At 46.5% G+C, this 25,440-nt stretch overlaps 1 protein-coding gene across 2 annotated transcripts in view; it reads right to left on the bottom strand.

Annotated features, from left to right (window-relative positions):
* The window catches only part of RP1L1 (RP1 like 1), a 400,448-nt gene extending 378,629 nt beyond the window's left edge, over positions 1-21,819 (bottom strand). For both annotated transcript variants that reach the window (XM_069236168.1, XM_069236166.1), the window contains exon 1: positions 21,717-21,819. The gene's annotated coding sequence lies outside the window, so the exon portion shown is untranslated. The remainder of the gene's footprint in view (positions 1-21,716) is intronic.
* Positions 21,820-25,440: the final 3,621 nt, after the last annotated feature.

Genomic DNA, 25,440 nt, shown 5'->3' with positions numbered 1-25,440 from the left:
AGTCCTCAATTACAAAAGAATCAGGACTACTTCTATCATCAAAACGCTCTATTTTTACCAACCAAGATAGTACATACCAAGGCTTTACAGATGTGCCGTGATTCTCCTGTAGCTGAACATCGTGGAATTAAGAAGATACAGGAGTTGCTCCTACGTTCTTTCTGGTGGCCTACACTTAAGACCGATGCCGAATCTTACGTAACACCATGTCCTGTATGTGCCCAACCAAAGTCACCTCGGACCAAGCCAGCAGGATTATTGATGCCCTTGCCTGCTGCCTCTGCTCCATGGCACACCCTGTCTACAGATTTCAAATGTTCGTTACCATCTTCTTCAAGGAATCGTGTCATTATGGTAACCAATGACTCATTTACCAAGATGGCGCATTTCACAGCCTTAAAGAAATTGCCTACAGCCAAAGAAATGAGTCATATTTTCATGCAAGATATCTTTCCTCTACATGGCCTTCCACAAGTAATCATTTCAGATGGGGCACCCCAATACGTGTCACGTTTTTGGAAGGCTTTTTTACCTAATTACATATTGATGTCTCCCTTTCATCTGGATTTTATCCACAGACTAATGGTCAAACTGAACGCTTAATCAGGAACTCCAACAGTATTTACGTTGTTTCTGCGATGCCACACATTGTAATTGGTCTGATTTCCTTTCTTTAGCTGAGTTTTCATATAATAATACGGTGCATAGTGCTACAGGATCAACACCTTTTTTTGGCACCTTTGGCTTCCATCCCAAAACCTTTCCCACAATAACTCGCATGCTACCTCCGGTTCCTGTGGTTACATCATTTGCTCGCCGACTCCGCCATATTCAGGATGTGATCCGTACCACTCTTTCAGCTTCTAAACAAACTATGAAAAGAAAGGCTGATAGCCGACGTTGGGTGGCACCATCTTACTAACTGGGAGACAAAGTATGGCTTTCTTCAAAATTTCAGCCTTTTTGTTTTATGGCTTTCTTCAAAATTCAAAATTTCAGCCTTTTTGTTTTTCTCAAACCCAATTCGAACCCGCTTTTATCCTCCTTTTCAAATAGTTCAGTTATTGAATCCTGTTGCTGTTCGGCTACATTTACCTCAGACTTGAAAAGTACATCCATTTTTTCATGTTTCACAGCGCAAGCCTTTTGTTCCTGATCCTTACCATAGGCGGTTTCAATGTCCTCCTCCTCTTTCTGTGGATAGCCATCCTGAATATGAGGTACAAGAGATCTGTGATTCACGTATCTTTCGGAACATGCTACAATTCCTGATTCACTAGAAAGGTTATCCCCTCAGTGACTGTTCATGGGAAGATGCTTCTTCGGTTCATGCACCCCGTTTGGCTCACAGTTTTTTCTCTCTTTTTCCAGACAAGCCTAGGGCCTCGGGAAGGGGGCCTACTGTGACGCTGCGGAACACTGCTGCGTCCCTTTTTCAGACCGTGGGCGGGCCGGCAGTCTGCATTTTGGGACGCCGGAAACGCTGTGGCCCGTTATTTTGTGCTTGTTTGGGGTTTCTTGCTGTGGTGCAGCCCAGGAAGCACATTCGTGATCAGGGTCGCGCCGCAGCTTCTGGCAGCCTCGCTGACTTTCCCTTCCACTTACCTCCTTGGGTACTTTCTCTTTTCTCTTTCTTTTTTCTTTTTTCTTCTGTCTTCATTTCTTCTTTCTTCTTGGTCTTCCATATTGTCTTCTTCCTTGGTGTTTGTCCTCCCCACATGCCTTTTTCCTTTTCTACTTGGTCTTTTTTCTCACTCCTTTCTATGTGGTCTTTCCCAATCCAAGATGGTATCATACGTTCTTCCTTTTTTGTCACTTCCTGTTTCACTGCATATAAGCACTGCAGTTCCTTCCTTCCTTGCGTTGCAAACACTTCTGTCTTAGTGGTGATCCTAGCTCCCGTTTCCAGCTTTCTACCCGCTCCTGCTTCTTCCCTGAAGAATTGTCTCCTAGTCTTTTGCCTTTGTTCCTAGGTTTTTCCTCTTTTTAAGGAGTTCCTGTGATAGAGTTTTTTTCCCATTACTTGTCTATTTCAGGTGCTTTTAAAACAAATGTATGGTATCATTATGTGGTTTGCCTTGGTGTTTTTCTAGTCAGCAGCACCATGGCTACTATAAAGGGTCACCCTTATCTTGGCCAGTCCAGAACCAGTAAGAAACCAGGCATTCCTCCAAGTATTGTAGCCTACGGCGGTAAGAGATGTGCAGACCGTGACACTTCTAGGGTAATGGGTTCAAGGCAAGTAGGCCCAGTCTTCAGTCAGGTTCTTCAGACAACTGAGCAGTCCTTCTTCTCATTCTTCACAGGGGCATAAGTGTTCTGAGAACAGGTCTGTGGGTCCACTTTTAAGTACAGTGGACAGCCTGTGGCTGAAGGGTAAAGCCTTTGTTCTTCCCTTAAACCAGTCCTAGTCACCCCCTCTACCCCCACTGGATTTGGTGCCAGCCTGATTAGAGAGAAAGGGGAGGCAGGCCTGGGTGTTAGCTTCATCTGCCAGTACTGAGGTAGGCAGCCTTTAAAGTTCAGGAAGGGACTGGCAGCAGCTCTCCAGGTCATCCTGTCAAGGGAGGAGTCCACCTCCCTTCTCCCAGGGCCCTTTGTCCACTGACTGGGAGCAATACACAAATCACCACAGGGGAGCTGTCAGGTGAAAGCTGCATATTGGCTGGAAACCTTTCAGTATTAGGCAGGAAAATGTCAACTTTATAAAAGTGTAATTTACAAAATAGTAACATAAAATCCAACTTGACCATTAAATTGGATTCTAAATTACTATTACAATGAGTACTTGAGCCATTTTTCTAGCTACTCTGAATCTGAATTTAACATTTATTAAAGGCAATAGTATACACCAGTATTAATCCATGGGAAGGCCAGTCTTGGCACAGTAGAAAATGACTTTGGAGGGTTTCACTGCCAGGACATGTCAAACATTAGATATGCATGTCCTACCTTTTGAACAGCATGCACCCTGCTCTATGGGCATTGAGAGCCTACCTTAGGGGTGACCTATAAGTATCAACAAGGAAGATTAAGACCTGACAAGAGGTTTGTTTTGTCGGGTCAAAATGGCGGTTTAAAACTGCACACCCAGGCTGCAGTGGCAGGCCTGGGGATCTGTTTTGCAGTGCTATTGTAGTGGGTGACACAATAAGTGCTGCAGCCTATGGGTAGTATTTAATTTACAGTCCTTGGGTACATCAAGCACCACATACTAGAGATTTAAAAGTAAATTAAATGTGCCAATAAGGTGTACACCAATTTTAAAATGTTTAACAGGGAGGGCACACACACTTTACCACTTGTTATTGGGGTAATGGGCCGAGGGTTCTACAGCCAATAATAATACCGTTCTATAAAAAGATAAAAGAATTGTGGGTGATCCTGAAAAAAGATACATTTTCCATCAGTATTAAAAATGAATAGTGTCTGACCAAAAGTATCATTTTGATTTGTAAAAATCATTCATGTCCCCTAGTGTCCTTTTGGGTTGGTGCTTGCAAATTTGTGTACTCGGTGCCCATCACAGAAAAGGTCACTATAAGTCTCACATTTGCTGAAGCACATTGTCCACAGGTACACCGGCAAGACAGTAGCAGGTGAGTACAAATCCAGCAGGAAAAAAGATTTATTGTTTCACGTCGGATGGAGGTGGTAATAATAAAGGATGTTGAGCAGGTAGGCTGCCTTCCCACAGGAAGAAGCACGGGCGGCTGGCATTGAGTGTCCAGTTGAGTTGCAGTAGAAGAGACACAAGCAGGATAAATCCTAGCAGGTGTCCCTAGCCTGGGGTCTGATGCGGGTCCAGAGCTGGGCACTGGTGGATAGGTGTCTTGTGGGGGTGCTGCACACCTGCACTGGACAAAGAGGATCCACGTCTGCAATTCGGTACACTTCACAGCTGTGCTGGTGATGAAAAGCACAAGTTACAATCATCTGTAGTCCTCTGAGCTGCAGGTTGGACTTCCTTTGGTGCACCTTCACATGCCCCCAGTTCCCTGGCTGAGGGTTGTGGCAGACCTCGTATGGGCAGTCAAGTAATAATGAATCTTGAGCATGAGACAGAAACTCTAGAGACAGCTAATACTTTTTGAACAGTACTTGTGGACTGCATCATAATTTAATTGCAAGTCTAGTTTGCAAGCAACATCATAGGATGTCCTATTACCATTATGTAGACATTGAGTTTAGTACTATGAGTTGGAATAGTCCTTGTGGACCACAAAGCCAAAAGCAAGCTGTCAGGCTATTTCAGTTGGGTTTCGTAACATATTTTTGCTATCTTATTATTAAGCATGCTGTTATTTCCCTCAGCTTTCACTGCTGACTTGAGCTAATAGGTATAGTGGAAGTGAGTGGTGTTGGATTCTTGAAGTTTCGCAAATCTTCTGTACTACTGCTGAAATGAAAAAATAAATGGGTTCCTGTCACTTAAGAGGCGACTTGCAATATTGAAGTGTAGGATAAACTCCTTGATTAAAACTTTAACTAGAATTTTGGCATTTACTCTTGCAGATAGATATTGTAGGAAGTTGGCTCTGTATGTGCTATTTCAAAGTAAGGAATAGCATGCACAGAGTCCAAGGGTTCCCCTTAGAGGTAAGATAGTGGCAAAAAGAGATAATACTAATGCTCTATTTTGTGGTAGTGTGGTCGAGCAGTAGGCTTATCCAAGGAGTAGTGTTAAGCATTTGTTGTACATACACATAGACAATAAATGAGGTACACACACTCAGAGACAAATCCAGCCAATAGATTTTTGTATAGAAAAATATCTTTTCTTAGTTTATTTTAAGAACCACAGGTTCAAATTTTACATGTAATATCTCATTCGAAAGGTATTGCAGGTAAGTACTTTAGGAACTTCAAATCATCAAAATTGCATGTATACTTTTCGAGTTATTCACAAATAGCTGTTTTAAAAGTGGACACTTAGTGCAATTTTCACAGTTCCTAGGGGAGGTAAGTATTTGTTAGGTTAACCAGGTAAGTAAGACACTTACAGGGCTTAGTTCTTGGTCCAAGGTAGCCCACCGTTGGGGGTTCAGAGCAACCCCAAAGTCACCACACCAGCAGCTCAGGGCCGGTCAGGTGCAGAGTTCAAAGTGGTGCCCAAAACACATAGGCTAGAATGGAGAGAAGGGGGTGCCCCGGTTCCGGTCTGCTTGCAGGTAAGTACCCGCGTCTTCGGAGGGCAGACCAGAGGGGTTTTGTAGGGCACCGGGGGGGACACAAGCCCACACAGAAATTTCACCCTCAGCGGCGCGGGGGCGGCCGGGTGCAGTGTAGAAACAAGCGTCGGGTTCGCAATGTTAGTCTATGAGAGATCTCGGGATCTCCTCAGCGCTGCAGGCAGGCAAGGGGGGGATTCCTCGGGGAAACCTCCACTTGGACAAGGGAGAGGGACTCCTGGGGGTCACTTCTCCAGTGAAAGTCCGGTCCTTCAGGTCCTGGGGGCTGCGGGTGCAGGGTCTCTCCCAGGCGTCGGGACTTTAGGTTCAAAGAGTCGCGGTCAGGGGAAGCCTCGGGATTCCCTCTGCAGGCGGCGCTGTGGGGGCTCAGGGGGGACAGGTTTTGGTACTCACAGTATCAGAGTAGTCCTGGGGTCCCGCCTGAGGTGTCGGATCTCCACCAGCCGAGTCGGGGTCGCCGGGTGCAGTGTTGCAAGTCTCACGCTTCTTGCGGGGAGCTTGCAGGGTTCTTTAAAGCTGCTGGAAACAGAGTCGCAGCTTTTCTTGGAGCAGGTCCGCTGTCCTCGGGAGTTTCTTGTCTTTTCGAAGCAGGGGCAGTCCTCAGAGGATGTCGAGGTCGCTGGTCCCTTTGGAAGGCGTCGCTGGAGCAGGATCTTTGGAAGGCAGGAGACAGGCCGGTGAGTTTCTGGAGCCAAGGCAGTTGTCGTCTTCTGGTATTCCGCTGCAGGGGTTTTCAGCTGGGTAGTCCTTCTTCTTGTAGTTGCAGGAATCTGATTTTCTAGGGTTCAGGGTAGCCCTTAAATACTAAATTTAAGGGCGTGTTTAGGTCTGGGGGGTTAGTAGCCAATGGCTACTAGCCCTGAGGGTGGGTACACCCTCTTTGTGCCTCCTCCCAAGGGGAGGGGGTCACAATCCTAACCCTATTGGGGGAATCCTCCATCTGCAAGATGGAGGATTTCTAAAAGTTAGAGTCACTTCAGCTCAGGACACCTTAGGGGCTGTCCTGACTGGCCAGTGACTCCTCCTTGTTTTTCTCATTATTTTCTCCGGCCTTGCCGCCAAAAGTGGGGCCTGGCCGGAGGGGGCGGGCAACTCCACTAGCTGGAGTGTCCTGCTGGGTTGGCACAAAGGAGGTGAGCCTTTGAGGCTCACCGCCAGGTGTGACAATTCCTGCCTGGGGGAGGTGTTAGCATCCCCACCCAGTGCAGGCTTTGTTACTGGCCTCAGAGTGACAAAGGCACTCTCCCCATGGGGCCAGCAACATGTCTCGGTTTGTGGCAGGCTGCTAAAACTAGTCAGCCTACACAGATAGTCGGTTAAGTTTCAGGGGGCACCTCTAAGGTGCCCTCTGGGGTGTATTTTACAATAAAATGTACACTGGCATCAGTGTGCATTTATTGTGCTGAGAAGTTTGATACCAAACTTCCCAGTTTTCAGTGTAGCCATTATGGTGCTGTGGAGTTCGTGTTTGACAAACTCCCAGACCATATACTCTTATGGCTACCCTGCACTTACAATGTCTAAGGTTTTGTTTAGACACTGTAGGGGTACCATGCTCATGCACTGGTACCCTCACATATGGTATAGTGCACCCTGCCTTAGGGCTGTAAGGCCTGCTAGAGGGGTGTCTTACCTATACTGCATAGGCAGTGAGAGGCTGGCATGGCACCCTGAGGGGAGTGCCATGTCGACTTACTCGTTTTGTCCTCACTAGCACACACAAGCTGGCAAGCAGTGTGTCTGTGCTGAGTGAGAGGTCTCCAGGGTGGCATAAGACATGCTGCAGCCCTTAGAGACCTTCCTTGGCATCAGGGCCCTTGGTACTAGAAGTACCAGTTACAAAGGACTTATCTGAATGCCAGGGTGTGCCAATTGTGGATACAATGGTACATTTTAGGTGAAGGAACACTGGTGCTGGGGCCTGGTTAGCAGGGTCCCAGCACACTTCTCAGTCAAGTCAGCATCAGTATCAGGCAAAAAGTGGGGGGTAACTGCAACAGGGAGCCATTTCTTTACACAAGCCCCCCCCAGCCCACAGGCCAGGAGACTCAGCCCAAGCTGGGAGAGTCTTCCTAGTCTGTCAGGCGAGGAAGAGTAGGAGAAATAGGCTGGTTAGTTGCAGGGCCTACTCTGCCTTACATCCTTCTGTTCAGGTCATTCCCTTTGGGGAACTGACCTACTTCCACAGTGATAGGACCTAGTCTGAATTGCCTCTTGTCTGCCTCTTCAATGTCTCCACCCATTCTTTCTATTTTGGTCTTAGAGGTATCCACCTCTGCTGACCTTATCTTGGCCAGGGTTACCCCTAGCTTACCCAGAGAGGTTACCCAGAGCTGGAGTAACCCCACCATGACCAATAGGGTCAGGGGGCCTAACTTGCTATTTGGCATGGGGTCAGACCACCATGCTAAGAATAGTGCAGCCATAAAGGCTAACACCCAGCAGAGGCCACTGACAGCTGTTAGTGCCCAGAACCACACCTTTAGCTCTTCACCTAAAAGGGAAGGGGCTAAGTTACAGGCCTCTTTGGGTTCAGGTTGCCTGTCTGCTGTATTAGAGTGGGGGGTTACCACATCTTGTAGTAAACACCCTTCTTCCACTCTTTCTTCTGTTAGCTGAGGAGCCACCCACTCAGGTTTAACAGTTGCCTGTCTAGCCAGGACTTCTTGTGGGTCAGGTTGGACTTTATCAGGGCCATTTTTGGAGTTCTCCCCTACTGGAGCAGAATCTCCTTGGCTTGCTGTAACCTTGGCTAAAGGTTGTCCACCCTTCCTACTCTGTTTTCTTTTCTTCTTCTTCTGGGGCCTGCTTGCATTTACTGCAGAGGCAGGACTTCCAGAATCCTTGGGAGAGGACTGGCACTGGACCAGTTCCTCTCTTGGGCTCTGACTAACCTCTGGGTAGTCATTTCCAAGGAGACAATCAAGGGGGAGGTCTGTACTGACTACTACCCTTCTCCAGCTAAGAGTGCCACCCACTTCTATGGGCACTAAAGCCACAGGCCTCTTAGTGACCCTGTCTAGGCTAACTCTTACCCTGGCAGTCTCACCTGGGATGTACTGGTTTGAGAGCACCAGCCTGTCATGCACAATAGTGTGACTGGCACAAGTGTCTCTCAGGGCAGTGGTTGGGATTCCATTCACCAGTAGGTGGTGGAAGTGTCTACTTCCCTCTGGAATCTCCAACTCACCTGTTGGGCCCTGTTTCCAGTTGAAGGCTAGGAAGACCTCCTCATCTGAGGAGTCATCTCCCATGGCTACACTGGTTACCCCTGGAATTTTGTTCTGGGGTTTGTTTTTGGGACAAGAAGTGTCCTTGGTGTGGTGCCCAGACTGTTTACAGTTGTGGCACCATGCCTTAGTGGCATCCCAGTTCTTACCCTGGTACCCACCTTTGTTTTGGGTTGTGTCTTGGGGCCCACCCACCTGTTCTGGTTTTTGGGGGCCTACAGAGGACTCTTTTTCTTTGTTTCTAGTGTCACCCACTTTCTCCTGGGGAGTTTTTGTAACCCCTTTCTTTTGGTCACCCCCAGTGGAAGTTTTGGTTACCCTAGTCTTGACCCAGTGGTCTGCCTTCTTTCCCAATTCTTGGGGAGAAATTGGACCTAGGTCTACCAGATACTGATGCAACTTTTCATTGAAGCAGTTACTTAAAATGTGTTCTTTCATAAACAAATTATAAAGCCCAACATAGTCACACACTTCATTTCCAGTTAACCAACCATCCAGTGTTTTTACTGAGTAGTCTACAAAATCAACCCAGGTCTGGCTCGAGGATTTTTGAGCCCCCCTGAATCTAATTCTATACTCCTCAGTGGAGAATCCAAAGCCCTCAATCAGGGTACCCTTCATGAGGTCATAAGATTCTGCATCTTTTCCAGAGAGTGTGAGGAGTCTATCCCTACACTTTCCAGTGAACATTTCCCAAAGGAGAGCACCCCAGTGAGATCTGTTCACTTTTCTGGTTACACAAGCCCTCTCAAAAGCTGTGAACCATTTGGTGATGTCATCACCAGCTTCATATTTTGTTACAATCCCTTTGGGGATTTTTAGGATGTCAGGAGAATCTCTGACCCTATTTAGGTTGCTGCCACCATCGATGGGACCTAGGCCCATCTCTTTTCTTTCCCTTTCTATGGCTAGGAGCTGCTTTTCCAAAGCCAATCTTTTGACCATCCTGGCTAACAGGGGGTCATCTTCACTGAGAGCATCCTCAGTGATTTCAGAAATGCTGGACCCTCCTGTGAGGGAAGCAACATTTCTGACTATCATTTTTGGAGACAGGGCTTGAGAGGCCCTGGTCTCCCTATTTAGGACTGGAAGGGGGGAATTGCCCTCCAAGTCACTAATTTCTTCCTCTGTGAAGTCATCCTCAGAGGGGTTGGCTTTTTCAAACTCTGCCAACAGCTCCTGGAGCTGAATTTTGGTAGGTCTGGAGCCAATGGTTATTTTCTTTATATTACAGAGAGACCTTAGCTCCCTCATCTTAAGATGGAGGTAAGGTGTGGTGTCGAGTTCCACCACATTCATCTCTGTATCAGACATTATTTTGCTAAAAGTTGGAAGACTTTTTAAAGAATCTAAAACTGTTTCTAGAATCTAATTTCAAACTTTTACAAACTTTTAAACTCTAAAAGAAATGCTAAACAGGATCTAACACAAGGCCCTAGCAGGTCTTTTAAGAATTTAGAAAACTTTTCAAATTGCAAAAATCAATTTCTAATGACAATTTTGGAATTTGTTGTGTGATCAGGTATTGGCTGAGTAGTCCAGCAAATGCAAAGTCTTGTACCCCACCGCTGATCCACCAATGTAGGAAGTTGGCTCTGTATGTGCTATTTCAAAGTAAGGAATAGCATGCACAAAGTCCAAGGGTTCCCCTTAGAGGTAAGATAGTGGCAAAAAGAGATAATACTAATGCTCTATTTTGTGGTAGTGTGGTCGAGCAGTAGGCTTATCCAAGGAGTAGTGTTAAGCATTTGTTGTACATACACATAGACAATAAATGAGGTACACACACTCAGAGACAAATCCAGCCAATAGGTTTTTGTATAGAAAAATATCTTTTCTTAGTTTATTTTAAGAACCACAGGTTCAAATTTTACATGTAATATCTCATTCGAAAGGTATTGCAGGTAAGTACTTTAGGAACTTCAAATCATCAAAATTGCATGTATACTTTTCGAGTTATTCACAAATAGCTGTTTTAAAAGTGGACACTTAGTGCAATTTTCACAGTTCCTAGGGGAGGTAAGTATTTGTTAGGTTAACCAGGTAAGTAAGACACTTACAGGGCTTAGTTCTTGGTCCAAGGTAGCCCACCGTTGGGGGTTCAGAGCAACCCCAAAGTCACCACACCAGCAGCTCAGGGCCGGTCAGGTGCAGAGTTCAAAGTGGTGCCCAAAACACATAGGCTAGAATGGAGAGAAGGGGGTGCCCCGGTTCCGGTCTGCTTGCAGGTAAGTACCCGCGTCTTCGGAGGGCAGACCAGAGGGGTTTTGTAGGGCACCGGGGGACACACAAGCCCACACAGAAATTTCACCCTCAGCGGCGCGGGGGCGGCCGGGTGCAGTGTAGAAACAAGCGTCGGGTTCGCAATGTTAGTCTATGAGAGATCTCGGGATCTCCTCAGCGCTGCAGGCAGGCCAGGGGGGGATTCCTCGGGGAAACCTCCACTTGGACAAGGGAGAGGGACTCCTGGGGGTCACTTCTCCAGTGAAAGTCTGGTCCTTCAGGTCCTGGGGGCTGCGGGTGCAGGGTCTCTCCCAGGCGTCGGGACTTTAGGTTCAAAGAGTCGCGGTCAGGGGAAGCCTCGGGATTCCCTCTGCAGGCGGCGCTGTGGGGGCTCAGGGGGGACAGGTTTTGGTACTCACAGTATCAGAGTAGTCCTGGGGTCCCGCCTGAGGTGTCGGATCTCCACCAGCCGAGTCGGGGTCGCCGGGTGCAGTGTTGCAAGTCTCACGCTTCTTGCGGGGAGCTTGCAGGGTTCTTTAAAGCTGCTGGAAACAGAGTCGCAGCTTTTCTTGGAGCAGGTCCGCTGTCCTCAGGAGTTTCTTGTCTTTTCGAAGCAGGGGCAGTCCTCAGAGGATGTCGAGGTCGCTGGTCCCTTTGGAAGGCGTCGCTGGAGCAGGATCTTTGGAAGGCAGGAGACAGGCCGGTGAGTTTCTGGAGCCAAGGCAGTTGTCGTCTTCTGGTCTTCCGCTGCAGGGGTTTTCAGCTGGGCAGTCCTTCTTCTTGTAGTTGCAGGAATCTGATTTTCTAGGGTTCAGGGTAGCCCTTAAATACTAAATTTAAGGGCGTGTTTAGGTCTGGGGGGTTAGTAGCCAATGGCTACTAGCCCTGAGGGTGGGTACACCCTCTTTGTGCCTCCTCCCAAGGGGAGGGGGTCACAATCCTAACCCTATTGGGGGAATCCTCCATCTGCAAGATGGAGGATTTCTAAAAGTTAGAGTCACTTCAGCTCAGGACACCTTAGGGGCTGTCCTGACTGGCCAGTGACTCCTCCTTGTTTTTCTCATTATTTTCTCCGGCCTTGCCGCCAAAAGTGGGGCCTGGCCGGAGGGGGCGGGCAACTCCACTAGCTGGAGTGTCCTGCTGGGTTGGCACAAAGGAGGTGAGCCTTTGAGGCTCACCGCCAGGTGTGACAATTCCTGCCTGGGGGAGGTGTTAGCATCCCCACCCAGTGCAGGCTTTGTTACTGGCCTCAGAGTGACAAAGGCACTCTCCCCATGGGGCCAGCAACATGTCTCGGTTTGTGGCAGGCTGCTAAAACTAGTCAGCCTACACAGATAGTCGGTTAAGTTTCAGGGGGCACCTCTAAGGTGCCCTCTGGGGTGTATTTTACAATAAAATGTACACTGGCATCAGTGTGCATTTATTGTGCTGAGAAGTTTGATACCAAACTTCCCAGTTTTCAGTGTAGCCATTATGGTGCTGTGGAGTTCGTGTTTGACAAACTCCCAGACCATATACTCTTATGGCTACCCTGCACTTACAATGTCTAAGGTTTTGTTTAGACACTGTAGGGGTACCATGCTCATGCACTGGTACCCTCACCTATGGTATAGTGCACCCTGCCTTAGGGCTGTAAGGCCTGCTAGAGGGGTGTCTTACCTATACTGCATAGGCAGTGAGAGGCTGGCATGGCACCCTGAGGGGAGTGCCATGTCGACTTACTCGTTTTGTCCTCACTAGCACACACAAGCTGGCAAGCAGTGTGTCTGTGCTGAGTGAGAGGTCTCCAGGGTGGCATAAGACATGCTGCAGCCCTTAGAGACCTTCCTTGGCATCAGGGCCCTTGGTACTAGAAGTACCAGTTACAAGGGACTTATCTGAATGCCAGGGTGTGCCAATTGTGGATACAATGGTACATTTTAGGTGAAGGAACACTGGTGCTGGGGCCTGGTTAGCAGGGTCCCAGCACACTTCTCAGTCAAGTCAGCATCAGTATCAGGCAAAAAGTGGGGGGTAACTGCAACAGGGAGCCATTTCTTTACAGATATGCTTCCACCCACCCAGAGAACACGGAAAAAATCACAAGTACATAAGAATAGAAGGCAGATTTTGATATCTGTACAAAATCTAGTTTGAGGTGAAGAAAGAGAACTCAAGGAAGGGGGTAAGAAATGGTGGTGGTTTGGATTCCCTGCCGATATTATGTGACTGGCAGATGATACAGTGAAAGTAATTCTGGGCAATAAAAGGGGGTATAGCAGTGGGTTGCTGTGGCATGAATCATACCATCTCTACTGACATGGACAGCTCCATGACACAACTGCGCGTGGCTGAGGAGCAGAGCATCCATATGCTCTTGGATGTCTCTCTGTGCTCCTTTTGGGTCCCTTGAACAATACTGCTTTGAGCAGTATTGTTTTTCGATTTCTTGCTACTGTAACAAAGATGAAGTCTTTAAAGAAGGAACAGGAAACAAATCAGTCTGTACAAACAAAGCAATTTCATTGGTTTGACATAGAGAAGCCTTTTCAGCCACAGAATCAGCAAGGGCATACCCTTAGGGAAACTTTATCATGAGAATTCTGGTGGGCAGCAGAATTACATCTACAATTCAGACATTCAAAAGCAAACCATTCAGCGTATAAACTCAAATGTTTAATCTGGATCATAACAGACATTAGAAAATTCATCTGTATCTGCTACAATCTTTTTCTCATTAAGGGCACAGGCTCAGAGAAGGGCAACAAGCTCATCTACAAGGTAGATCTCACATTACAGATATGGTACCTCTCAACAATCTGATATATAGTACATACAGCGTATCCTCCAACAGCCTTGCCTGCAGCATTTCTAATACAGGTGCATGTGTAAGATCAATACAGGCATTTGTTACATGCTGTCACCATAACACAGTCATGGGGTTTTCTCTCCTCACTGGTGGGCATCAAGATGCAGGGTTCTGAGTGGGATGGGGCACTAGAGTAATATGAGACCAGACAACAAAAGTATCTCATATCAGGATAGCCCGGCAGTTGAAAGGTGTTGAGTCTAGGTGGTGGTAAGGAGGAGATCAACAAACGATGGGGGAGCAGCCATAATCAAGGCAGAATTCAATCAAATGTTTTCAAAGGCTTTATCAAGGTGAATAGGAGCAGCTGCAGAGTTGAGACATGGAGAGAGCCCTGACCCTATGGGGTCTAAAGAGAGGAATAGTAAGCTATGGTCTTTTTCTGATCTCCACGATCCTACATAAAGATGGTAAATGGCTTTGCATAGTAATAAAGGAGATCCAAAGGGGGCACATGGGCCAGAGCTTGTTTATTTGTTCAAATGCATGTTCGGCTTCTGTAGACCACTGCAAGGTTTCAGGGGTGTCCTTGTTAACATAATTTTACAAGGATTTTGCCAAAACAGCATACCCCAGAATCCAATGTCTACAACACCCAGCCACACCCAAGAAAGTCAGTTCCTTGCTTGATAAGATCTGCAACGACTGATTTAATTCTTGTTTCATCTTCAGGCTTTCACAGGTACTGTGAAGTATAATGCAACTTTTTTTATAGGATTTATTTTGATCTTTATCATCTTTATTGGTTAGATGCACCCTACATCATTAGCCACTGTAGACTACGATACATATGTTGTAGTTTTCATACAAAATAGGGCCACAGATTCGGTTTTCTAGACTCTATGGCAAAAGTGCAGGCTTTACGTCAACTTAACAACTTGAGACAGTAACCCTGGTGGACTGTAATCCATGAACCACCTGTGCATAGAATAGTATGTTTTGGGCAATGATCAGTCCTGTGACAGTTACAGGAATATTTGTTGTAATGAGCTCCATATCTCTTTTCATCATGAATAAACACAATCAAGAATTCACACTATGACTATATTTTATGATTTTATTAAAATCATGTCCTATTTTAATGAAAATAATGTATAGTTGCAACTATAAACTAAATAATGGCAATGAAAGTGATTAATAAACAAAACATTACAAAGAACTGAAGCATTATAACAATGTTGCTGAATGTCCTTACATGAAAAGATGGAACCGATCTCTGTTCTCCGACCCCTTAGTTCTTCTTGCATCTAGCTAAACTGTCTTAGCATCAGAGGGGCTTGTAAAAGTGTGTAAGGCAGACTCTCACCCGTATACATTATCAGAACAACAGACATACTTGTTCTGTATTGACAACGTCATTTCTCTCTCTGCCCAGCATGTTATGGAGTACTAAGCAAACCAATAAGGCCACGCCACCCACCCCCCGGTGATGACCAATCAGGACCCTATTCAAACCCTATTCACACAAACCAAGGTGTCAAAACGTAAACACAAACAAGCATTTGCAATGCAATAGGTCTCCCATTAGTGAGAGTTAGAGTTGTTGACGTTGTAAATGATAATGACAACCTCGCATTTGGGACCTTATAAATATTTAACCATGCAGCACATTAAACCTATCGGAAATAAACAGTGTTTGTGCATTCCTTCATACACTTGGTATTAGACTGTAATGGTCTGAACAGCCTCTACAGAGCACCACAGTAAAATAGCATTTTGAAAAAATGGTCAGGCAACTATATATTCAGGCCCTAGAGGGCATAATCACATACAACAAAAATGATAAAGAACATTGCAGTGTAACCATATAATCAGCCCCTTGAGGGCATAGTGTATTACACATTTTTAGGCCTAGCAGGCCTTTTAAATATCATTTAACTATGGAGTCAGTGGCACAAGGGTGCAGTGCTGCAGGTCTTTACTAGCTGTCCCTGTAGAGTCAACAGCAGATGGTGAAGTACCACTGGTTGTGGCTAGATGTCTCTGTAGAGTCAACAGCAGAAGGTGCAGTACCACTGGTTATGGCTAGATGTCCATGTGGAGCCAATAGCACTCAGAGTACAATGTGGAGCCTACTGAGTTGGTAATGCCTTGGTGCAATTATCATCCTTCAGCCCTTGGAGAACATAGTGCATCACACATTTACAGATCAAGCAAGGATATCAGAATATTGTTACAAACAAGGTCTTTGGAACACAAACTCTTCTCAGCTGTAAAAACAAAAGTTCCAGCTATAAGAAAACTTAAATATATATTGAATGGTGGAAGAGGTTATGATCTTTGTGCCCCCTCAAACCTAGTGTGACCCACAAGATGGCCTGGACAGAACGAGTACATTGTTGGAAAATGTTTTGGTGGTGGCCCCATTGCCCTAGGATCACCACAGGCTGAGTTATGGGCAAAATGTGTTGTAAAAGGGATGCCTGCAAAGCATTATGGGGTGAGTTTCTGTGCATACATTAAACCTGTGTTTGTGCATTAGCAGAAGGTGCAATACCACTGGGGTCTTTGGCTAGATGTTCCTGTGGAGCTTACTGAGTTAGTAGTGTCTTTAGTGCAATTATCATCCTTCAGCCCTTGGAAAGCATAGTACATTACACACTTGCAGGCCAAGTAAGGCTGTCAGAATATTATTACAAACAAAGCCCTTATAACACAAACTCCTCTCAGCTGTAAAAAAAACAAAAGTTCCCACTATAAGAAAGTTTAACTATGCAGTGAATGGTGGAAAAGGTATGATTTTTGGGCCTTCTCTAATCTAGTGTGACCCTCAAGATGGTCTTGACAGAAAGAGCACATCCCTCTAAATGTTTTGGTGGTGGTCCCATTGCCTAGGACCACCACAGACTGAGTTATAGCCAAAAATGTGTTGTAAAAGGAATGCCTGCAAAGCATTATGGGGTGAGTTTCCCAGAGTGCAGTGAATATTGTAGTATCGGCTCTCCAGTTGTGCGGAGAGAGCCTGTTGAGGATTCATTCCTGGGTCAATATCATGCTATATAAAGCCACAAAAAAGATGTACAAAACACATACATGACACAAGTACTTGTAATTACTTATTCTCTAAAGTAACGACCAAGTGAAGGGCAAACATGGAAAACGAACTGCGCGCGTGATCACAAGTGCTTACTAACAAACACACGAGGCAGGAAACAAAAGAAAATAGTCCGTCCAAGCAACAGAAAAACAATACAGGTGTAATTAAACTGTACTTGGCCGGAGGACCTCAGCCACGTACAGGAAGTGACGTATCAGCTCCCTCAGTCATGAGGCAGCAAAACAAGACACTGCCTTCAACCTATGGTAAGTGGGAGGCAGCGGCAGGCAGGAGCGAAGTTCGATACTCCATCCAACAGGTCTTGCAGACAACACATGCGCACTGTCTAGGCTCGATCTAAAACGGGCTAGTGCCTCTCACTCTCTCGCTCTCTCTTTCTCTCCCTCAGACTAATTTAGCCCAGAACGGGCCTGCATTGACAAAGACCAACCTTAAACATGAGAGACAGATTTTGCAAGACTTTCTGTTTAGAGGCCATCTTGCATTTGAGACAATAAAAGCTCCGCTTCTGCTAGATCTTCAGATTCCTGATCAAAAGGCTCAAATTTGTGAGTGCCTCCAAGTTTCTTTACTTGAATGGCTTATGAATCCTGCAAAGTCACATCATTTTGGTATGATAAGCATTTTTTAAAGACTTTATTTACCATTTTAAGAAAAACAAGCATATGGAACATCAAATCGGAAACAAATTAGGCAGTAAGGCAATGACAGATTAATAAACCCAAGACATTGGTAGTCATATTAATAATAATACGTGAGACAAAGCACAATAGCGACGGCGCGTGACATGAGATGCAGTCCCTTAGTAAAGCGGAGTTTCTGCCTCCCAGCATATTGTCACATTGGTTTCTTTTTTGTTTCTTTTCTCGTATGGACTCGGCTGCATAGCCTCCCATCACAATTCCTCCCACGATAAACTCTGTTACTCTCATTCTTGATTCTTCCCTGTCTCCTGTCTCCTCTTTCTACGTACACATGCCTCAGTCATCTGGCCCTGATTGTCCATCCTGCCCCATAACGAGTGGGTGGCATCATGCCAAGCAGCAGTCAATTGGTTCACTATCTCCGCACATCTCTCTAGAGCACACTCAGCATGTTCATCCATTCTAACCATGTTTAATTGCCTTTCTTCTGCCAAGGCCCATTCCTAAAAATCCTTTCTCCACAAGGGAGTGTGTGCCTGTGCACCATCCAGTGTATCATGATATGCCGTCTAGCCAATAAAAGATGCAAAACAGGTACACATCCTCACACCGTCCCCACATTAGGCAGCGACCCAAGCAGGCAGTGTTAGGGATGACCTCCTATTTGAGGGTTGTAATTCCTCTTAGCTTTGCCACTACTGCACACCAAACAACCCCCATGCCCAGGTCATGTGTAGACAAATCGCCAGACTGACTCTGCATCTAGGGCAGCCCCCAGTGCACTCAGGGAACAGCCCATGGAGCGTTTGTGGTGTGAGTTAGGTGTGGTGCAGGTAATGAATGAATCTGACATTACTCGCCACCTCCTTTGCCTGTCCACATGCCCTGTCCCAGTCTCTGTCTCTCAAGGGGCCAGCTAAATCTTGTTCCCACATCTTTCACACCCTCAATGTGTCCTAATAGCTATTCAGTTTGAGTGCTGCATAGAGGCACAATATCATGCTCCTACTAGAGCTGATGTCCAACACAGCCCTCAGCAGCTCTGACTTTGGAGGCTCCGCCGGAAAGTCTGGCCACATCACTCGTATCTTCCTGAAGATCTTCGCATATTGCAAAAACTGACCCAACTCAAGGTTAAACAGTTCCTGTGCTTCTACAAAAGAGACAAATATGGCTCCCTAATAAAGTTCTGCTAGCGACTGACATCCCCATCTGTCCACTGGCTCACGTCCATCACTGTATGCATCTGCTGGAGCGGACCCAGCCACTTTACTGGTAGAGTCATGGCGTAGAGCTTGTGACAAGGACACTGCGCTTCAACGCCTCCCATGCAGTAACCTTCTGACTCATGATGTGTGGGCATTCTGGGAGTCACGAGGACCCCTCATGAGTTGCAATGGGAGGTCCAGTCCCGCAATCAGCCCATCCAGTAGGCATTTCTCCCAGTTCGGGCCCTCCTCACACCATAGCGCTGCATATTGGACGTGCCCTGCCAAATGGTAGAGGAACATGTCAGGGACACCCAGTCCCCCTTTGTTGAGGTCCAGTTTCAGATGTCCAGCTTCCCTCTACTCCTCTTCCCTGCCTACACGAGCAATATTAATAGGCTATTACGGGTCCGAAATGTAGATCAGGGGAGGGTACAAAAAGTGTTTTGTAACACATACAAATAGCATGAAAGGAGGACCATCTTGCTCAGGGTCACGTGCCCCATAACAGAGAGCGGCAAGGTTTTCTAGAAGACTACTGAGGATTTTAGTCCCTGTATCACCCTTCCCATGTTATACGTGTATTACCACTCAGGTGTGTGAGCCACTTGACACCCCAAGTACCACAATGCCTGCACTTGCCAGGGTGTCCATATCTCCGGTAGGTCCCCCTGATCTACCCTCGCTAGCTCAGCCAGCAGGAGTACCACAGTTTTCAGCTTGTTGACCCAGGGGCCGGACACTGCACCAAACTTGTCCATCGCCCTCATAAAGAGGGGAACCACCATCCGGGGTTGCCGCAAATACACAAGAGTGTTGTCTGAGTACATAGACATGACATGGGTTCTGTGAGCAATTCTTATCTCCTAATCAGCGATGTGGGTCCTGAGATATATTGCCAGTGGCTCCACCACTAGGGCAAATAGCAATGGGGATAGCGGGCATCCTTGCCTGGTGCCCAAAGGTCGGAGACAGCGTTCCCCATTTGCACTCTGGTCAGCAGAGCCACATACAGAAGCCAGACCCAGCACATGAATTGGGGGCCGAAGCCCATCCTACGTAGGCCCTCCCACAAATACACCCAGCTTTAGAGAGTCAAATGACTTTTCAACATCAAAGGCCACCAGAGCCCCTCCTATCCTGTCCTCTCTGACCGAGTGCAGAACATAAAACAGGAAACATAGGATCATATGTGTGCCTCTACCTGGGATGAACCCACATTGGTCTTCATGCACCAAATGTGCCACAACCACTCGCAGCCTAGTAGCTAGAGATTTTGAAAGGATCTTAGTGTTGACGTTAATCATTGATAATAGGTGCTATGAACCCGGGTCATTAGGGTCTTTATCTGATTTGGGGATCATGACTCTCAATGACTGTCGCAGAGACTGTGGAAGAACCCCCATGTGACACGTCTACCAGTGGGTCTTATGAGTGCCTTATATCGTTGGTACAAGACCACTGAAAGGCCATCCAGATTCTGGGTCCTGCACCTGGACATGATACCCAGAGCCTCGTCCAATTCCTCATCCTGTAGTTCAGCTTCAAGCAATCTACACTGCACTGGCGTTAATCTGGGTGTCTCTACCTGGTTAAGGAACTCTTCAATATCCATTTGGGCTACAGGGTTAGAGTCTTCATAGACCTTTGCAAAGTGGCTGTGAAACAGGACATTAATAGTCACCTGCATACACGCCGTCCTGCCCTCTGGGGTGGTAAGGCCCAATATCTGAGGCTAGGGACGCTTCCTGTTCTGCAGCCAGACCAGTAATCATCCTAGTCTGTTCCACTTGCAATGCAAGCGTTGCTGATAGTCTTGTCTGGTAAAGTTATCTGGACGGTCCTAGGGGCCCTGCAGTGCCTGTCTAGAAGCCACCACCTGGGCTGATCCCCACCACGCCTCTGGGCCTCACTCTTTAATGCTTTCAGGCCCTTCTCATCCTATCCAAGTTCCACATCCAAACGGCGACAGGTACCACATTCTTTGGAGAGACCCTCCACATAGGTAACCACTTTGAACATGTCCTACTCCAAGCCCCCGGTGCCAGTAGTCTGCCAGTTCAAAGCAAAGTACCCCTTTATTGTTTCACGCAGGCTCTCCCGGAATGCATCATCCTGAAGCACTTCAGGCCAGAGTCTCCATAGCAGCACTTTAGGTCTTGTTGCCTTCCTTCCCTACTCCAGCAATAACGAGTAGTGGTTCAAGAGACAGTACACCAAATATTTTGACTCTCCCACTTCTCGCACAATCACTCTAGTCACCAGGAATCTGTCCTATCTTCTATATGTGTCATGAACTATTGTGTGACAAAAGTATTCCCTCAGCTAAGTGCTGCACTCTCCAAACATCAATGCAGTCAAGGTGTGTCATAACGTACCGTAACTCAGCACTGATCAGTGGTTTTCTCCCAATTTTTAGGGGGTGTCTGTCCTACTGGTCGTCCAAGACACAATTAAAGTCACCCCTCATAGCAGGGGAGTGCCTATGTAGGGTAACAGCAAGGCACAAACGCGGGTGTAAAACTCCCTATCATCTGTGTTGGGGGCATGGATGTTCAGTAGACAGATTTCTCTACCATCCAGGGCTCCCTGCAGTAAAACGTACCCGCCCTCGATGTCCGCCATACAGCAGATCATCCAAAACTGGACCTCAGGAGCTATCCAAATAGCCACGACCCTTGCTCGACTATGTGGAGGAGTATAGTTGGCTGCACCACTTCTTTCCTGGTTTCTGAGCCTCCCCATCAGGCAAATGAATTTCCTGCAGACACACCATGCGGATGTCGGGTCCCCGAAGGAACGTATGTGTCCTCTATCGCTTGACAACTGTGTTGACGTCATGTGCATTTCACAATGAGGGCTCCCGGGGATGGCACCCTTGGGTGTCCACCCCTGGTGAGTGGTGAAGGACAGGCCCGTGGAGCATTTTGATTGATTGCTCGTGACAAGTGAGGGGGTGCAATATAACAGTAGATTATAACCGTTATATTGAAGTGCGTCATTCCGATGCTGTGACCAGGTAGCGCAGGGTAGGAACATGTTTGGCTCTCTTTATTTATGTCATGGCAGAAAAGGCAGCGGCTGTCAGGGAAGCCCTCAGGGTAACTTATGAGGCCGGGAGGGATGACCCTATCCAACCAGGCGTATTGTCTCAAGCCTGGGTTGGATTTGAGCGTGCTAGCCGAGCTGCGGCTGGGGGGGTGGCGGCAGTGGTTTTAGCCTGCTCACCGCCGCAGCAACAATTAAACAGAAATACAAGTGCTCGTTGTCTAGGGGAGCATAAACAAAAAGTAAAAAAAGAAACAGCACTTACGGTGCCGAAGAGCATTTCCAGTGTGGAGCCGCCGGATATTGTAGTTAAACGAAACTGCGCGTTGCACGCTAGCTTCGTCAGGAGAGAAGTCTGTGAAGGAGGGGTGGGCCTCAGAGGAATTTGAGGCCAAAATGGCTGGTAATCCTCGGCTTGCTGAGGCAGCCCCGTCCGTGGAAGTAGAGCGGAGCGAAAGAAGGCCTGAAAAACTACAATTGCTTAGCAAAGTGTTAGCACATGCCATGGAACAGAAAATACCTATTTTTAAGAGCTTAATTAAACGCTCTGAAGAAGTTAGGATGGAGGCAGGTGTAGAAAGGGAATTGTTTCCCATGAAGTCGGTATGGGTGGTGAGTGAGTTACACAGCCAGAAAAGAGTGATGGATGACGTCACAGAAGGGGTCTTGGTAGGGGCAATTAAGAGTGGACACACCAAAACAGTAAAGAAAATGGGAATTTTAGCAAAGAATGTTGAAGAAGGGTTAGAAGAAAGCCCTAACAGAGCTACCTCGCAGTTTGAGGGGGTAAGCGTCTTGAGGTACTTGAGTACAACGAGGGGTGTAAAGTGAGCTTAGAGAGAGGCAAAACAAGGGTCACAGTTCCTGTAGGTTTTGGCGACTTACAGGACATCAGAGGGAGCATGCTGCATAATGAAAGCGGATGTAGCGGGGACCAGCCGACCAAGTTTGGAGCGACTTGGGAGAACCGGCAAGAAGTGAGGGAGAGGTTCAGAGCAACCGTCCCGACAGCATGGGAGCACCAAATGCCTTACTGAGGTACAAAAGAAAAGTGTTGACTGGAAGAATTTTGATGGGGGGTGGGCAATTGGGAGAGTCCAGGAACAAGTTTTGTGGGGAATGATGATATTGAGCTATGTGAATTGGACTATGATGAAGAAAGTGAAGATTTGGAAGAAGGGGAGATACCAAACTGGCGTAAAAATGGGGACAGACAAGAATGTTTGGAAAAAAAGGGGATAGGGGTGATGCTAAAGACTGGTCCAAAGGTTATATTTTGCAGGTTTCTAAGGAGGCAGAGCAATCAGGAAAGAGTCGGGGTTTTAAGAAAGCACAAGGGAGGAATGATGGACGCAGTTTGGCGATGGACGCAAGGAATAAATTGAATACAGGTGAGACACAATGGTGGTGCAGTTGGGGGGGAAGTGGATTACAGAATGAGGTTGGGGGTCGTAATAAACACAATTTCAAATGCTCTGCCCATAAAAGTGTAGGTACTGAACCTGGAGTTGTAGTAGAAAGAGCAAGTACGCAGGTTTCAGATATAAAGAATAAAGAGGTATCCAAAGACAAGAGTGGGGAGGTAGGTGGGGATCAAACTGGGGAGGATAAGAAGGGAAAAACAGATGAAGAAGTACCAAAGAGCAGAACAGAAGGCTTAAAAAGGTTACCATACATGGGGCTGTCCATGCCTGTGGGAGCACATTTGAGTGTAGCAACGAAGGAGAAGATTTGGAAAGGTGAATTTACAGATGTCTACAAACTTTTACATAGAGAAATACAATCGAAAGAGGGATCAAAGGAAGAAGCCTGGGAGATGGCAAGGAGACCTAGAGTTCCGACTACTATTGAGACATGGAAGTCAGCATTTTTTATATTTGCAAGTGTTTATTGTGAAAAAATATCCTGCGAGGGCGGTAGCTATATTTAAATACATTGACACAATCAGAAAAGCTAGTATAGAATTTGGAGGTTTGCATGGATACACTATGATTAGGAGTTCCGAGCATTGATGGTCCTATTGCCTGTTAAACCATGGGGAGAAGTGGATAATGAATTATGGGTCCAGTGCAGTGCTTAATTTGTGCTTGTTGTATCTGGTGCTGAGCACCAGCACTTATTTTTTAGGGCTGGGGCTTATTCTTCTGCCTCAAGCATTTGCTGCGAGCAAAAGACACATATGGGAAAGACGGAGGAAGAGAAAAACGAAAAAGAGTCACAAAGGGAGAAATTAAAATGCTGCAAGAGTGAGCTGAAGGGGCAGGTAGAGGCATTAAATGGATTAAAGAGGCCCAAGATGGCTTCAGGATTACACCGCCTCAATATTCCGTGTTCACACATTTAATTGCAGCAGCCACATGTTTAAGAGGAGGGCTTTGAGCACAGACACCTTTTTATTTACAAATTAAGCACTGGTCCAGTGGATGTATCCACAGGGGCCGCCGCCTTGAATGTATACAGCCAGTGGTCTGGCTGTGCAGTCTCTGCCTTTTCTCAGGAAACCCACCACAGGAGGGGTGGGGGTGTGGGGACGTGGCCAAAATGTCAATTTAGGAGCATGCTGGGATTTTAATAGGGGATACTAACCGAGAAATCCATGCAGATACAAACATGAATGCTTAAAGTGCGGAGGCAAACATGTAGTTTTACAATGTTTTGGGGAGCAAGGAGATTTTAGCGTAGGTGGGCAAAGCAGAGGGAGGGCAGGATACGCTCAGTATGGACGTAAACGCTTTTACTCCTATTAAAGTAGACATTTTGAGTTATTGGTTACAGTTTGACCCCAACAGAGAAGAGGCAGTGAAGCTGGAATTGGGGTTCAGAGAACGTTTTCGGCTAGGCTACCAGGGCCCAAGAACTAGGAGGTTTGCCGATAACCTGAAGCAAAGGAGCATCACTACATCATAAAAGAAAAACTGAGTCGCAGAGGGCAGAATGGCAGGTCCTTTTCCTTATTGGCCTCTAGAGAGTTTGATAATATCCCCTTTAGGTGTCGCTCCAAAAAAGAGCAAAGAAGAATCCAGGATGATTCATCATCTTTCATGGCCAGGAAGGTTCATCCGTCAATTACATAGCAAGGGAGGATGCAGCTGTTCAATTTGTGTCAGTAGGCCATGGCACTTGTTCGAACAGTAGGTCCTGGGGCTGAATTGGCAAAATGTGATGTTAAATCAGCTTTTCGTTTATTGCCAGTACATCCTTTGGATTTTACATTATTGGGAATCCAGTTTGAGAATCAGATTTATGTGGATAAGGTGCTACCAATGAGTTGTGATATTTCTTGTAACTTGTTTGAATCTTTTAGTACTTTTTTACAGTGGTGTTTTACTTATTCCACTGGGAGGGAGCTGATTACACACTATTTAGATACTTTTTGTTGGTTGGTGCAAGTGGGGAGTGTGCAATAGCACTGAAACAGTTTCAAGAAATGGCAGGAGAATTGGGTGTTCCTTTAGCCCCAGAGAAAATAGAAGGCCCAAGTACTTGTTTGGTTTACATTGGTATTGAATTGGATACAGTAAAGATGAAAGGCAGGCTTCCACAGGCCAAAGTTCAGGAGATTATGAAGGTTTTGGAAGAAGCAATCCAGGCTAACAAGTTGCAGTTGCATCAAGTACAACGTGTGCTAGGCCTACTTAATTTTGCATGTAAAGTGGTAAGAGCCGGTAGGTCTTTCTGCAGAAGACTTGGCTTTGCAATATCAGGAGTTAGTCTGCCAAGCCACAGAATAGGAATCAGAGCCGGTTTAAGAACAGACTTTGGTGGATGGTTGACTTTTTTTGAGGGGTCTTAATGGGAGAACCATGTGGTTGCCAGACGAAGACTTTGTGTAGACAGTCCAAATTTTTTCAGATGCAGCAGCTGCTAAGGGATTTGGAGTGTTTTGGGATGGAAGATTGTGTGCAGAAGAGTGGCCGGAAACATGGTTAAAAGAAAAAGAAGCATTGCCTTTTTTGAGTTTTTCCCTCTGTTAGTAGCCCGAGCATTGT

The sequence above is a fragment of the Pleurodeles waltl genome, chromosome 5 (genome assembly GCF_031143425.1).
Source record: "Pleurodeles waltl isolate 20211129_DDA chromosome 5, aPleWal1.hap1.20221129, whole genome shotgun sequence".
Classification (NCBI taxonomy): Eukaryota; Metazoa; Chordata; class Amphibia; order Caudata; family Salamandridae; genus Pleurodeles; species Pleurodeles waltl.
Note: the sequence above shows the minus strand (reverse complement) of the source record. Positions and strands in the feature narration are given on the sequence as shown.